Here is a 15003-nt window from a genome sequence, read left to right on the forward strand (position 1 = left end):
TGCAGACCAGGCCGTCAGGGGTGAAATAAATCTCTTTCCCCTACTTTGAATGCAGCCCAGGTATATTCAGTCCATCCCTGTCTCACCCTGGAAAGACAAGACTCACCTCAACACCCCAAGTGGCTGCCTGAACAGAATGCTCATCCACAGCCCCTGTGACTCTAAAGCTAGACAGTCAATGCACAGTCATTACACAGTGTAGCAGAGGCACACTGGATGGTTAGGCAGGAAAATATCTTTTTTCTAAAAGTGGTATTTTCAAACCCGAATTGTAAAAATCACCTCACTAAAAGATGCATCTTAAAATTCTGAGTTCAGGCATATCAAACTTGATTTTCCTATCTTGTTCCTATGGGCACTAATGCTCATAGAATGTTATGAGCAAACTTCCCATTCTATTCTATTGGACAGAGAGCCTTACAATAGTGAAAAACAAAATTGGCAGTATTTCACATGCCACACACTCAGGGCATGTCCTACCTTTCACAAAAACTGCACCCTGCCACCGTGGGCCTACCTTAGGGGTAACTTACATGAAAGAAAGGGGAAGGTTAGGGACTGGAAAGTGGGTGCACATGCCAAGTCGACATGGCAGTACCAAACTGCGCACAGACACCTCAGTGGCAGGTCTGAGTTACATCTACAGGCTGCTTAAGTGGGTGGCACAATCAGTGCTGCAGGACCACTAGTAGCATTTGATTTACAGGCCCTGGCACACTCAGTGCACTTTACTAGGGGCTTACCGGTAAATCAAATATGCCAATCATGGAAACACCAATTCATAACGACAATTTACAGGGAGCACTTGCACTTTGGCCCTGAACAGCAGTGGCAAAGAGCTCAATGCATCTAGACCAGCAAAAACGATGTCCAACAAAAACTCAGTAGCCAAAGGCAAAGATACAGGGGAAGCCCACGCCAATGATGCCTGGTCTATCAAAGTCGAAACATTTTTTTTTTTACCCATCCCTCACTCCATTGCATTTGGCCTTACATTTCACCTAGGTACCATCAAGCACTCTAGGAAGGTCAGCCTTTTTTGCCCTGATCGCCCCCACTTTTATGACTGATGCTGGTGGCGCTGACTCTAAAATGTATATTGTTTTTGGCATTATTCTGATTAGCAAAGCCAACCTACTTGTAAGTCCCTAGTTTATGTGAGGGCACATAGGTTTAGGAACCCCAGTGGACTTAATGCACCCAAGCATGCATGCTGTGGTGTCTGATATCCTTCTAAAGCCATGCCTGATTTGCAGGTGGTTTTAAAATAAAACTATGTCCAAATTCAACCTTGGAATTAAAAGTACTTTCAAAGCCCAAAGCACTTTTTTAAAACCTATGTCACCCCTAAAATTTTCTCTAGGTGCCCCAATGGTAGGGTGCAATGTTATAAAAAGCAAGGACATTATAAATAATGTTTTATATGCCCGGGTAGGGAAAAACATCAAGGATTTTTTAGGAAAACTTTGTTAAACTTAATAAAGTTGATTCTTTGCAAACTTTTGCAGAAACTCTCCTGGAAGAGATCGACACGTCATTGAGAGTCAAGCCACTGACTTCGACTGGCAAACAGGCCCAACTGCACTGGTTGTCCCACTTAAGGCTCCAGAGCTCCTAGCCTTCGCTGTTGAGGACAAAGACTGCCAGAGACTCAACAAAGCATTGTGCAGCATCAGGCTGCCGTAGTGTAATTCCACTTTGGATCCAAGAAGCACTGAGACCTGTCGACGAGCCCAGTGATGAGAGAAAAGTACAAAGAAAAAGACTAACGGGCTGATTATGTCTTTCACTAGGGCCTGCACGTCAAAGTTGACTGCTGTTGCCTGCCAGATCAGGGGTTTTCTCCTGCTCTGGCGGGTAGTGTATTGGCATTTCCACAGTGGTGCCTTTGAAAAAGGCACCGAAAAGGTAATGCCAAAACAATTTCCTGCATGGCGTGGACTGTTTAGTACATGCCGTGCAGGAACTGGGCATGTATGCACACATGGGGGTACACCATGTGCCCCCCTGCCTGCATCCCAGTGAACAGCCTTTTCATGGAGGGCTCACCACCATGAAACGCTGGCGGTGTGGAAACTAAGAACATGCTTAGCGGTGCCACAGAGGCACCACCAAGCATTTTGCTGCCCCTGGGCGCAATGCCACCACCAGGGAACAGTTGTGGCTGCCCCAAAACAGTCCGACCACTGTACTTGTAATACCGTGGTTGGACAACAGGTGCAGTGGTCCCAGACTGCCACCGCACCTTCACCACAGGTTCGGCAGACCAATGGACCACTGAACTCATAATCGGGCACTAAGTTCGAAGGTAAACTTTTGACCAGGACCTAGCACTCCACCTATCTGACCTGCGCTCCATCGTGGTAGGCCTAAAACCTTGACTTTGTTCCGGTCCAGTGTGACCAGATAGCCGTAAGTGGTGCTTTTTAACTTTTTTACACTAGATTGCACAGGTTTTTGATTTAATCTTTAAAAAAATCATATCTCCAGTTTCCTACATTGTATTATTGTGGTGTTGTTTTAAATATGAAAATATTCTCTATTTGTTCAAATTGGTGTTGGATTTTTATTGTGTAGTGTCTTTTAATTATTTACTGTTTTGTTTATATTAAATGCTTTACATTTTACTGTCTCCTAAATTAAGCCTGACTGCTTGTTAGATATGCTACCAATGGTTAAGTGAAGATATTTTTATTGACACTTGGCTAGACCTATTAGGGATGGTGATAATATTACTTGCTGAAGGTGAATGCCCCCACCTACCAATAATCCACTCTCCTACACACACAAACAGCTGGTTAACACTTTTTGCTGCTACTTTTATATTTAAACTTTAACAATTCATAATTTTTGTTGCTTTGGTGTCATTTGGCACTGCATAAATACTTTACACATTGCCTCTAAGTTACTCATGTCGGTTCTGTTGCCATAGCTGCCAGGAGGATGAGCTCAGTTAAAGTTAGTAACTTTAGTGATTCAACCTACACAGGATTGTGGTTATTACTTGAGGTGGGTAATACTTAGAGTCACAGACAATAAATAACTCATGGTTTATATCGTAAAACATAGTATCTGTAGTTATATACTGTTTCATACCCTTCGACAAGGTGCTAAAATGCATACGCAGGCTTTTAGCGCACTATACTTTGGACTGAGTTTTGTTGGGAGAATGGGGTATATGAGTGACCTTTGTATTCTGATGCCATGCATAAGGGCTGGGCCGGACTGGGAACCATAACCAGCCTTGGCAAACTGCTCAGCTGCCCCCCCCCGCGGTGAGGGTGTGCAGCCAAAAAGATTGCAAGGGCTGTTTTTGGCCAATTTTTTTTACAAGGAGCGATATTGCCAACCCCCGATAAGTAAAACGGCCCCCACCCTAGCAGCCCCACGGGGAAACGCCCGGTGCCCTCTACGGCCATTTCAGCCCTGCATAACGGACAGAGTGTCGCTCTTGTCCTTCCATCTCATGCTGCACTTAAATGCATAGTGGAGAGAAGAAAAGTGAAGGTTAGAACCTTTGAGCATTATATTATAGTTTAATCTAGTTAAATCAGCTTGGATTGTGAGTGCAACTTATGTGTAAAATGTTTTGGTGTTGTGGTGATGAGTAGCAGATTGCTCCAATGTTCTCTAATCATACTGAACATAAAGATGTACTTACATGTCACATAGAAATGAGGAAGACTGATAAGACAGTTGCACATGTGATCATGTCTATTAGCCTTGTAAGGGAACAGAATGCAATTTTTGGGTGGGTACAGGTTTGATTCATCTGACATTCATAGTTTTCTTGTGCGAGTAATTTTACATAATTTGGTTGAAGTGATCCTGCTTTATTTGTTTGGGAAGTGCAGCTCTTAAGGTCCTGCCTGAATATTCCTACTGATCTTCAATATGTCTTCTCTTCTTTAAGAGCGATTTTCATAGTTTTGCAGCTTGAATTGACAATGAGGTATACTGATGCATGTATGAAGATCCTCACCTACCTTGCCGCCAAGACCTGGAACACCTCCGGCAATCACAGTCGCTACCCCAATTCAGGAATGACCTAAAAAAATGTCTCTTCAACTGAACAACAGTGCCTAGACGAATCAGCAGTCCCCTCTCCCCCCCCCAGTCCCTTGAGACCCTTACGGGTGAGTAGCCGTGCTTTACATTGATTGATGTGCTTCTTCTTGTCTAGGGTGGTGCAGGAGGTCATGAGCTCAAGTGTTAGCCTACAGCAGATGGATCTGTTCTGTGAGTATGTTTGGAACGGCATGGATGCAATATGGGCTCTTTTATGTAATGTCCTGCAGGAAACACAGAGAGACATTAAAAAAAAAGAAAAATGACAAATGGCTGCGTTAATCTCTGCGTTAAAGCACCAATGCACCAATTTACTTGCGCTTGCAGCAGAAACCCTTGCACCATCGCATATGCGCGGTATTTACAATACGGCGCATCATGGCAGAGGGTTTTTTGGTACATTACTGGAGTTGGTGGGAAAACCAATGCAGCTCCAGCAATGCGTCACATACAGAGACGATGCATCAGTTTACAATGACGCGTCACCTACTGAATAGGGACCAATGTGTTAGAGCGTGAAAAGGTGACAAAGTCACCCTGTGCTCAAACATATTGGTCCTGGATGTGATGCATACAAGTGGGCATGGCGCCTGTAAGATTTGGGGGTCTCTAGTTGACAGAGGTAGGTACCTTTGACAAATAGGGACCCTTGCGTCTAGTCAGGGTAAGGGGGTACACTCCTAAAATAATCCCTGCTCACCCCCTTGGTAGCTTGGCACGAGCAGACAGGCTTATCTCAGAGGCAGTGTGTAAAGCATTTGTAAACACATACAGTAACCAAGTGACAACACTACAGATGGACACCACACAAGTTTTATATCAAAAATAAGTATTCTTTATATAGACTTATCACAAGACCACAAACTGCAAAAATCCACAATACTGTACTTAAAATGGGAGAATTAGCTTAGTTCTCTTTAGATGTTAAAATGTGACACTTTGAGTTTAATGTACCTTAAGATGCACAACGCAATACAACGAAAGTGTTGCAGGGAAGGTGATGGGTCGGTTCCTTACACGCAAGAACGGTGATACGTCGGGTCCCTACTGCTGCATAGGGGATGCGTCGGTTCTTTCTGAGAGGGGAGGTGATTCGTCACTTTCTTACTGCGCTTACGTGGCGATGCCGCACGCAACGCCATGATGCGATGTAGATCCGGTGCAAAGAAACAAAGATGGCATCTTTTCTTGATGTGACACGATGAGGACCGCGACAGGCCCTGCGACACGCTTCTCGGTGATGCGGCGGAATCTACTGTGACGTCGATCCTCTTCTCCGAAACGACAGCGGGAGTGCGGCAACATGCTTCTTGCTCGTGAGTCACGCTTCCAGATCCTTGCGACACTCAGTCCCTCGGAAAGCCTCGCAAAACAGCAGGCATTTCCAAAGAACTCTTGCGGAGCTGGTGGGTGAAGTCTGTTGTCCCTGAGACTTCAGCAGGAGGCAAGTTCTTTTCTCAGGCCCTTGGAGATCCTTCACAAGTTGAATAAAGTACACAACGTTCCTTTTCTCCACTCTTTGTCAGTCAGACAACCACTGCAGGCAAATCCCTCCAGCTTAGGGATAATCTCTCCTCAGTCTCTCTGGTTCCTCTCCTCAGCAAAGGTTTCTTCTTGTTTCCCAAAGTGATCTAAAGTTCTTGGGTTTGGGTCCCAATATTTATACCCATTTTCTCTTTGTTCTCTGAAGGCAGAGAGGCCTTTGCCTAGTCCAAACCAGTTCTGGTCAGTCCTGGAGCACTTTGTTGACAAGACTCCCTCTTTCCTTTCATAGTGCAGGGCAGAGACATCAGACGTGCAGCAGGAGGTGGAGCCAGCATTGTGGAGGGAAGGCACAGCCCTATTCAGGTCCCAAGTGCAACTCCTCCCACCCATCTAGATGCAGGTCTCTCTATTCAGCCCTGTGCTGACTCACCCTGTCTCCAGGAATTCCCCAGCCCCTGTCATTCAAGCTCCAGACAAGGAATACACAACCTAGCAGAGGCAGGTTTGGATGGTTAGACAAGTAAATACCTACTTTCTAAAAGTGGTATTTTCAAACACAGAATGTTAAAACCAACTTCACTAAAATATGTATTTTATCATTCTGAGTTCAGGCATACTAAACTCAAATTTCTACCATGTTCCCTGATGTCAGTTAGGATTATAAGATGTAATAATCAAACTGTCCATTCTGGCCTATGGGGAACAGGTAGCCTTGCAATAGTGAAAAACGAAAATGGCTGTAATTCACTATTAGGACATGCCACACACATCAGTGCATGTCCTACCTTATACTTACAATGCACCCTGCCCTTGGGCCTACCATAGGGGTGACTAATATGCAGAAAAGGGAAGGTTTAAGCACTGGCAAGTGGGTGCACTTGCCCAGTCAGCATGGCAGTACCAGACTGCACACAGGCTCTGCAATGGCAAACCTTAGACACACTTTAACAGGCTGCTTCTGTGGGTGGTACAACCAGTGCTGCAAGCCCACTAGCAGAATTTGGTTTACCAGCCCTGGGCACTCCTGGTGCACTGTACTAGGGTCTGACAGGTAAACCAAACATGACAATCATGGAATCACTAATCCATACATAAATTTACAATAGGGAGCACTTGCACTGTGTCACTGGATAGCAGTGGCACAGTGCCCAAAGCATCTAACACCAGCTAAAACACATGAGTCAACAGCAAAAAATGGAAGGGAGACCTACGCCAAAGTGCCAGGTCTAACACGTGTCCCCTCCAGCTGAAATGTGGGCAGAACTACCCTACTTCCTGGGAGTTATCATCACTAAGGTGGAAAAATCTGGACAGACCATCAGCATTGGCGTGCTCTGTACCAGGGCGGTGTTCCACCCTGGAATCCATCCCCTGTAGGGAAATGGACCACCTCAACAGCTTTGGGTTCTCACCCCTCATCTGCATCAACCATCTGAGGGGCCTGTGGTCTGTCTGAACCCGGAAGTGAATCCCAAACAGGTATGGTATCAGCTTCTTCAGTGCCCAGACTACAGCAAATGCCTCATGCTAAATCGCACTCCACCTCTGTTACCATGAAAGTAACCTCCTACTGATGAAGGCTACGGGTTGATCTAGGCCCTCCTCATTGATCTGTGTCAAAACAGCCCCCACACCATGCTCCGAAGCATCTGTCTGAACGATAAACTCTCTGAAGAAGTTGGGGGCCAGGAGCACGGGTGCTGTGCACATAGCAGTTTTCAGGGCCTCAAAAGCTTTCTGACAGGTGTCAGTCCAAATCTCTTTCTTGGGCTGCTTCCTTGAAGTCAGCGCTGTCAAGGGTTCAACAATGCTGCCATACCCCTTGACAAACCTCCTGTAATACCCAGTGAGTCCTAAAAAGGCTCTCACCTCTGTCTAGGTTTTGGGGGGTTCCCAAGCCAGGATGGTTTCAATCTTGGGCTGTAGGGGCGCCACCTGGCTGTTCCCAACCTGGTGTCCCAAGTACACCACGGAACCCTGCCCAATCTGGCACATACTCGCCTTGATCGTGAGGCCTGCCGTCTGCAGCGCCATCAACACTTCCCAGAGGTGGCGCAGATGTTCTTCCCAACTGGCGCTGAACACTGCAATGTCATCCAGGTAGGCGGCACTGAACTCTTCTAGTCCAGCCAACACCTGGTTGACCAACCTCTGAAAGGTGGCAGAGGCATTCTTCATCCCAAAGTGCATCACTCTGCACTGGTAGTGCCCATCTGGTGTGGAGAATGCTGACCTCTCTCTTGCCCCATCAGTCAAGGTGATCTGCCTGCACCCAGACATTAAGTCAAATGTGCTGAGGTACCGGGCAGCCCCTAACCGATCTATGAGCTCATCAGCTCTGGGGATGGGGTGCGCGTCAGTCCTCGTGACTGAATTGAGCCCTCGGTAGTCCACATAGAACCGGAGTTCTGGGGTGGCACCCGGTGCGGCAGCCTTTGGGACCAAGACCACTGCGCTGGCCCAAAGACTGTTAGAGGACTCAATCACCCCTAATGCAAGCATTTTGGAGACCTCCTCCTTAATGCAAGCTCTCACCCTGTCATTCACCCTGTAAGTTTTGTGCTTTACAGGAGTACTATCACCAGTGTCCACATCATGGATGCACCAATCAGTGACACTGGGGACCAGGGAGTGTAGGATGGATTAGGCCACGCCCTATTTACAACACTAAGTAAGCATAAACGCGATAATTGTTAGCAAGCCAGCTTGTCGTTTCTGCTGCGCTGCACATGACACTGTTGTTATATGTTATTCATTTTAGAAATGCTGACTCGACTTTGCCTTACAGGATAACAAACTGTTGTTTCACATTCTTAACCGTGAAATGTGCCCTTGGTCTGTACATCATGTAAAGAACGAGTCTGGGTCACTAGAAGGTACAGAGTGTTGTGATTAGATTGATCGTACTACTTCTTAGATGTACTTACATGTCACATAGAAATGAGGAAGACTGATAAGACAGTTGCACATGTGATCATGTCTATTAGCCTTGTAAGGGAACAGAATGCAATTTTTGGGTGGGTACAGGTTTGATTCATCTGACATTCATAGTTTTCTTGTGCGAGTAATTTTACATAATTTGGTTGAAGTGATCCTGCTTTATTTGTTTGGGAAGTGCAGCTCTTAAGGTCCTGCCTGAATATTCCTACTGATCTTCAATATGTCTTCTCTTCTTTAAGAGCGATTTTCATAGTTTTGCAGCTTGAATTGACAATGAGGTATACTGATGCATGTATGAAGATCCTCACCTACCTTGCCGCCAAGACCTGGAACACCTCCGGCAATCACAGTCGCTACCCCAATTCAGGAATGACCTAAAAAAATGTCTCTTCAACTGAACAACAGTGCCTAGACGAATCAGCAGTCCCCTCTCCCCCCCCCAGTCCCTTGAGACCCTTACGGGTGAGTAGCCGTGCTTTACATTGATTGATGTGCTTCTTCTTGTCTAGGGTGGTGCAGGAGGTCATGAGCTCAAGTGTTAGCCTACAGCAGATGGATCTGTTCTGTGAGTATGTTTGGAACGGCATGGATGCAATATGGGCTCTTTTATGTAATGTCCTGCAGGAAACACAGAGAGACATTAAAAAAAAAGAAAAATGACAAATGGCTGCGTTAATCTCTGCGTTAAAGCACCAATGCACCAATTTACTTGCGCTTGCAGCAGAAACCCTTGCACCATCGCATATGCGCGGTATTTACAATACGGCGCATCATGGCAGAGGGTTTTTTGGTACATTACTGGAGTTGGTGGGAAAACCAATGCAACTCCAGCAATGCGTCACATACAGAGACGATGCATCAGTTTACAATGACGCGTCACCTACTGAATAGGGACCAATGTATTAGAGCGTGAAAAGGTGACAAAGTCACCCTGTGCTCAAACATATTGGTCCTGGATGTGATGCATACAAGTGGGCATGGCGCCTGTAAGATTTGGGGGTCTCTAGTTGACAGAGGTAGGTACCTTTGACAAATAGGGACCCTTGCGTCTAGTCAGGGTAAGGGGGTACACTCCTAAAATAATCCCTGCTCACCCCCTTGGTAGCTTGGCACGAGCAGACAGGCTTATCTCAGAGGCAGTGTGTAAAGCATTTGTAAACACATACAGTAACCAAGTGACAACACTACAGATGGACACCACACAAGTTTTATATCAAAAATAAGTATTCTTTATATAGACTTATCACAAGACCACAAACTGCAAAAATCCACAATACTGTACTTAAAATGGGAGAATTAGCTTAGTTCTCTTTAGATGTTAAAATGTGACACTTTGAGTTTAATGTACCTTAAGATGCACAACGCAATACAACGAAAGTGTTGCAGGGAAGGTGATGGGTCGGTTCCTTACACGCAAGAACGGTGATACGTCGGGTCCCTACTGCTGCATAGGGGATGCGTCGGTTCTTTCTGAGAGGGGAGGTGATTCGTCACTTTCTTACTGCGCTTACGTGGCGATGCCGCACGCAACGCCATGATGCGATGTAGATCCGGTGCAAAGAAACAAAGATGGCATCTTTTCTTGATGTGACACGATGAGGACCGCGACAGGCCCTGCGACACGCTTCTCGGTGATGCGGCGGAATCTACTGTGACGTCGATCCTCTTCTCCGAAACGACAGCGGGAGTGCGGCAACATGCTTCTTGCTCGTGAGTCACGCTTCCAGATCCTTGCGACACTCAGTCCCTCGGAAAGCCTCGCAAAACAGCAGGCATTTCCAAAGAACTCTTGCGGAGCTGGTGGGTGAAGTCTGTTGTCCCTGAGACTTCAGCAGGAGGCAAGTTCTTTTCTCAGGCCCTTGGAGATCCTTCACAAGTTGAATAAAGTACACAACGTTCCTTTTCTCCACTCTTTGTCAGTCAGACAACCACTGCAGGCAAATCCCTCCAGCTTAGGGATAATCTCTCCTGAGTCTCTCTGGTTCCTCTCCTCAGCAAAGGTTTCTTCTTGTTTCCCAAAGTGATCTAAAGTTCTTGGGTTTGGGTCCCAATATTTATACCCATTTTCTCTTTGTTCTCTGAAGGCAGAGAGGCCTTTGCCTAGTCCAAACCAGTTCTGGTCAGTCCTGGAGCACTTTGTTGACAAGACTCCCTCTTTCCTTTCATAGTGCAGGGCAGAGACATCAGACGTGCAGCAGGAGGTGGAGCCAGCATTGTGGAGGGAAGGCACAGCCCTATTCAGGTCCCAAGTGCAACTCCTCCCACCCATCTAGATGCAGGTCTCTCTATTCAGCCCTGTGCTGACTCACCCTGTCTCCAGGAATTCCCCAGCCCCTGTCATTCAAGCTCCAGACAAGGAATACACAACCTAGCAGAGGCAGGTTTGGATGGTTAGACAAGTAAATACCTACTTTCTAAAAGTGGTATTTTCAAACACAGAATGTTAAAACCAACTTCACTAAAATATGTATTTTATCATTCTGAGTTCAGGCATACTAAACTCAAATTTCTACCATGTTCCCTGATGTCAGTTAGGATTATAAGATGTAATAATCAAACTGTCCATTCTGGCCTATGGGGAACAGGTAGCCTTGCAATAGTGAAAAACGAAAATGGCTGTAATTCACTATTAGGACATGCCACACACATCAGTGCATGTCCTACCTTATACTTACAATGCACCCTGCCCTTGGGCCTACCATAGGGGTGACTAATATGCAGAAAAGGGAAGGTTTAAGGACTGGCAAGTGGGTGCACTTGTCCAGTCAGCATGGCAGTACCAGACTGCACACAGGCTCTGCAATGGCAAACCTTAGACACACTTTAACAGGCTGCTTCTGTGGGTGGTACAACCAGTGCTGCAAGCCCACTAGCAGAATTTGGTTTACCAGCCCTGGGCACTCCTGGTGCACTGTACTAGGGTCTGACAGGTAAACCAAACATGACAATCATGGAATCACTAATCCATACATAAATTTACAATAGGGAGCACTTGCACTGTGTCACTGGATAGCAGTGGCACAGTGCCCAAAGCATCTAACACCAGCTAAAACACATGAGTCAACAGCAAAAAATGGAAGGGAGACCTACGCCAAAGTGCCAGGTCTAACACGTGTCCCCTCCAGCTGAAATGTGGGCAGAACTACCCTACTTCCTGGGAGTTATCATCACTAAGGTGGAAAAATCTGGACAGACCATCAGCATTGGCGTGCTCTGTACCAGGGCGGTGTTCCACCCTGGAATCCATCCCCTGTAGGGAAATGGACCACCTCAACAGCTTTGGGTTCTCACCCCTCATCTGCATCAACCATCTGAGGGGCCTGTGGTCTGTCTGAACCCGGAAGTGAATCCCAAACAGGTATGGTATCAGCTTCTTCAGTGCCCAGACTACAGCAAATGCCTCATGCTAAATCGCACTCCACCTCTGTTACCATGAAAGTAACCTCCTACTGATGAAGGCTACGGGTTGATCTAGGCCCTCCTCATTGATCTGTGTCAAAACAGCCCCCACACCATGCTCCGAAGCATCTGTCTGAACGATAAACTCTCTGAAGAAGTTGGGGGCCAGGAGCACGGGTGCTGTGCACATAGCAGTTTTCAGGGCCTCAAAAGCTTTCTGACAGGTGTCAGTCCAAATCTCTTTCTTGGGCTGCTTCCTTGAAGTCAGCGCTGTCAAGGGTTCAACAATGCTGCCATACCCCTTGACAAACCTCCTGTAATACCCAGTGAGTCCTAAAAAGGCTCTCACTTCTGTCTAGGTTTTGGGGGGTTCCCAAGCCAGGATGGTTTCAATCTTGGGCTGTAGGGGCGCCACCTGGCTGTTCCCAACCTGGTGTCCCAAGTACACCACGGAACCCTGCCCAATCTGGCACATACTCGCCTTGATCGTGAGGCCTGCCGTCTGCAGCGCCATCAACACTTCCCAGAGGTGGCGCAGATGTTCTTCCCAACTGGCGCTGAACACTGCAATGTCATCCAGGTAGGCGGCACTGAACTCTTCTAGTCCAGCCAACACCTGGTTGACCAACCTCTGAAAGGTGGCAGAGGCATTCTTCATCCCAAAGTGCATCACTCTGCACTGGTAGTGCCCATCTGGTGTGGAGAATGCTGACCTCTCTCTTGCCCCATCAGTCAAGGTGATCTGCCTGCACCCAGACATTAAGTCAAATGTGCTGAGGTACCGGGCAGCCCCTAACCGATCTATGAGCTCATCAGCTCTGGGGATGGGGTGCGCGTCAGTCCTCGTGACTGAATTGAGCCCTCGGTAGTCCACATAGAACCGGAGTTCTGGGGTGGCACCCGGTGCGGCAGCCTTTGGGACCAAGACCACTGCGCTGGCCCAAAGACTGTTAGAGGACTCAATCACCCCTAATGCAAGCATTTTGGAGACCTCCTCCTTAATGCAAGCTCTCACCCTGTCATTCACCCTGTAAGTTTTGTGCTTTACAGGAGTACTATCACCAGTGTCCACATCATGGATGCACCAATCAGTGACACTGGGGACCAGGGAGTGTAGGATGGATTAGGCCACGCCCTATTTACAACACTAAGTAAGCATAAACGCGATAATTGTTAGCAAGCCAGCTTGTCGTTTCTGCTGCGCTGCACATGACACTGTTGTTATATGTTATTCATTTTAGAAATGCTGACTCGACTTTGCCTTACAGGATAACAAACTGTTGTTTCACATTCTTAACCGTGAAATGTGCCCTTGGTCTGTACATCATGTAAAGAACGAGTCTGGGTCACTAGAAGGTACAGAGTGTTGTGATTAGATTGATCGTACTACTTCTTAGACATATCATACATGCAGCTGCCAATATCTGAAGGACAAGCGTCTTTAATATTGCAGAACAGTTTGGGTTTGCACACATTCGAACAGAAGAGCTGATGCATGAGAGAGCTAGCTGATCCTTTGATGTGATTCTACTAAGCTGATCTATACGGTATGGGGTCCCCCCTGTTAACCTAAGAGACCTTCTAATAGTCTAATAATAATAATGTATTAGATTCTAGAGAAAGGAGTGTGGCTGTATACCACTGTCATTATTAGTATGATTGCTCCTTTCATTCTGTATGGTATTGTAATAATGCTTATGGTTCTGATATGTACCGTTAGTCTGCTAGTGTTAGCCAAAGTACTGCATCTTAGGACGCGAGGTTTATAAAATAAACTCTTTAAACTTTACCGTGTCTGTATTATTATGTTGTGGACTAACAAATAGATACGAACAGGTATTTCGGATTCCCACCACTCCTGAGAAATATCTAAGTCGCTTGTTCTGGTTTGTCTATACATTGGGACCGCCTAGCTAGATCTAGGCTAACGAATGGGATACTAAGCTAGTCGGATAAGGGGTTCTGGGTTCTGAGGGGAGTTTTCTGGTACACCACAATTCTCTGAGGTCCTGGTCTCCTGCGCATAGTTCTGTGCATAAGCAGAATCCCTGCAACATGGCGCACCTAACGTTTGGTCTTATGATCTGAGACGCTTTAGTAGTACTTGTGTTAGTCCACAATAACCCTCACTCTCGTTTCCGGAAAACAGGAGTGACGGTTTAACCTACCTAGGTTTTGACTATAGGTTCTTACAAGCTTGAAAATTAAAAAGGTTAGAAATTTTGAGCCCAAGTGCTACTGTGAATATCGTTGTTACTCTTTAGGGTGTCCTTATGGCGGTTAATATTCCCGCTCATAGTAGGGTTCCTCTGCGGGCTCATTTGAGGGCTTATGGGGTACCTGATGACGGGATGGCCGTGGTCTTTGTGGTCAGTGCTGATGCCACCTACCCTTATGAGTTGTTTTACTCATGGGTGACCTTTGAGGAGGTGGATACGGACGATAATTTGTTCCACGAATATACAGCCACGCCTGTGCCTGCGGCTTATGCCCCATATAGGACACTAGAAATACCTATTTCTGCCTGGCAGCATACAATTTGGTTTAATGGCGCCCTCCCCCATGAGGTCGTATCGACGAGAATGGGCCCGTTGTCGATTGCAGGGGCCACTTGGCCGGTACTGGCCGGATATACTCCACACCCACGCTACCTAACGGTGGAAGTGGGTGATTTACGAACGCTACACACAGCCCTGATTACGGTCCATAGGGCTTTGGTGCAGTATGTGTCACGCACTGTTTAGGTGGGAGCACCTGCGGTTGCTGGGCACGGGACGGATCACCATCACGCGGTGGTGATTAGCCCTGTTATGGTTAATGCGGTTGTCGGCAAGCGCCCCCTCAGTAAGGATGAATTTCCTTACTGGCTTGCCGAGAAATTTGGTCAATTAGAAGCCGTGTTTCCAAACACTACACCTGTGGATAAGCACAGGATACTCACCATTACTTTGCCGAAAGACCTGGTCCCTGAACTTGTTGATTGTGACAATTGGGGCAAGGCCTTTGCTGCGACCTATTCGAAGTGCTACGGCACTCCGTCTATGTCTGTACTACCCTCCGTCATCAAGAAAGTACAAGACAGTCATGGTGCGGAGGCAGCTGTTGAGTTAG

Source organism: Triturus cristatus, chromosome 2_2, assembly GCF_964204655.1.
Source record: "Triturus cristatus chromosome 2_2, aTriCri1.1, whole genome shotgun sequence".
NCBI classification, from domain to species: Eukaryota; Metazoa; Chordata; class Amphibia; order Caudata; family Salamandridae; genus Triturus; species Triturus cristatus.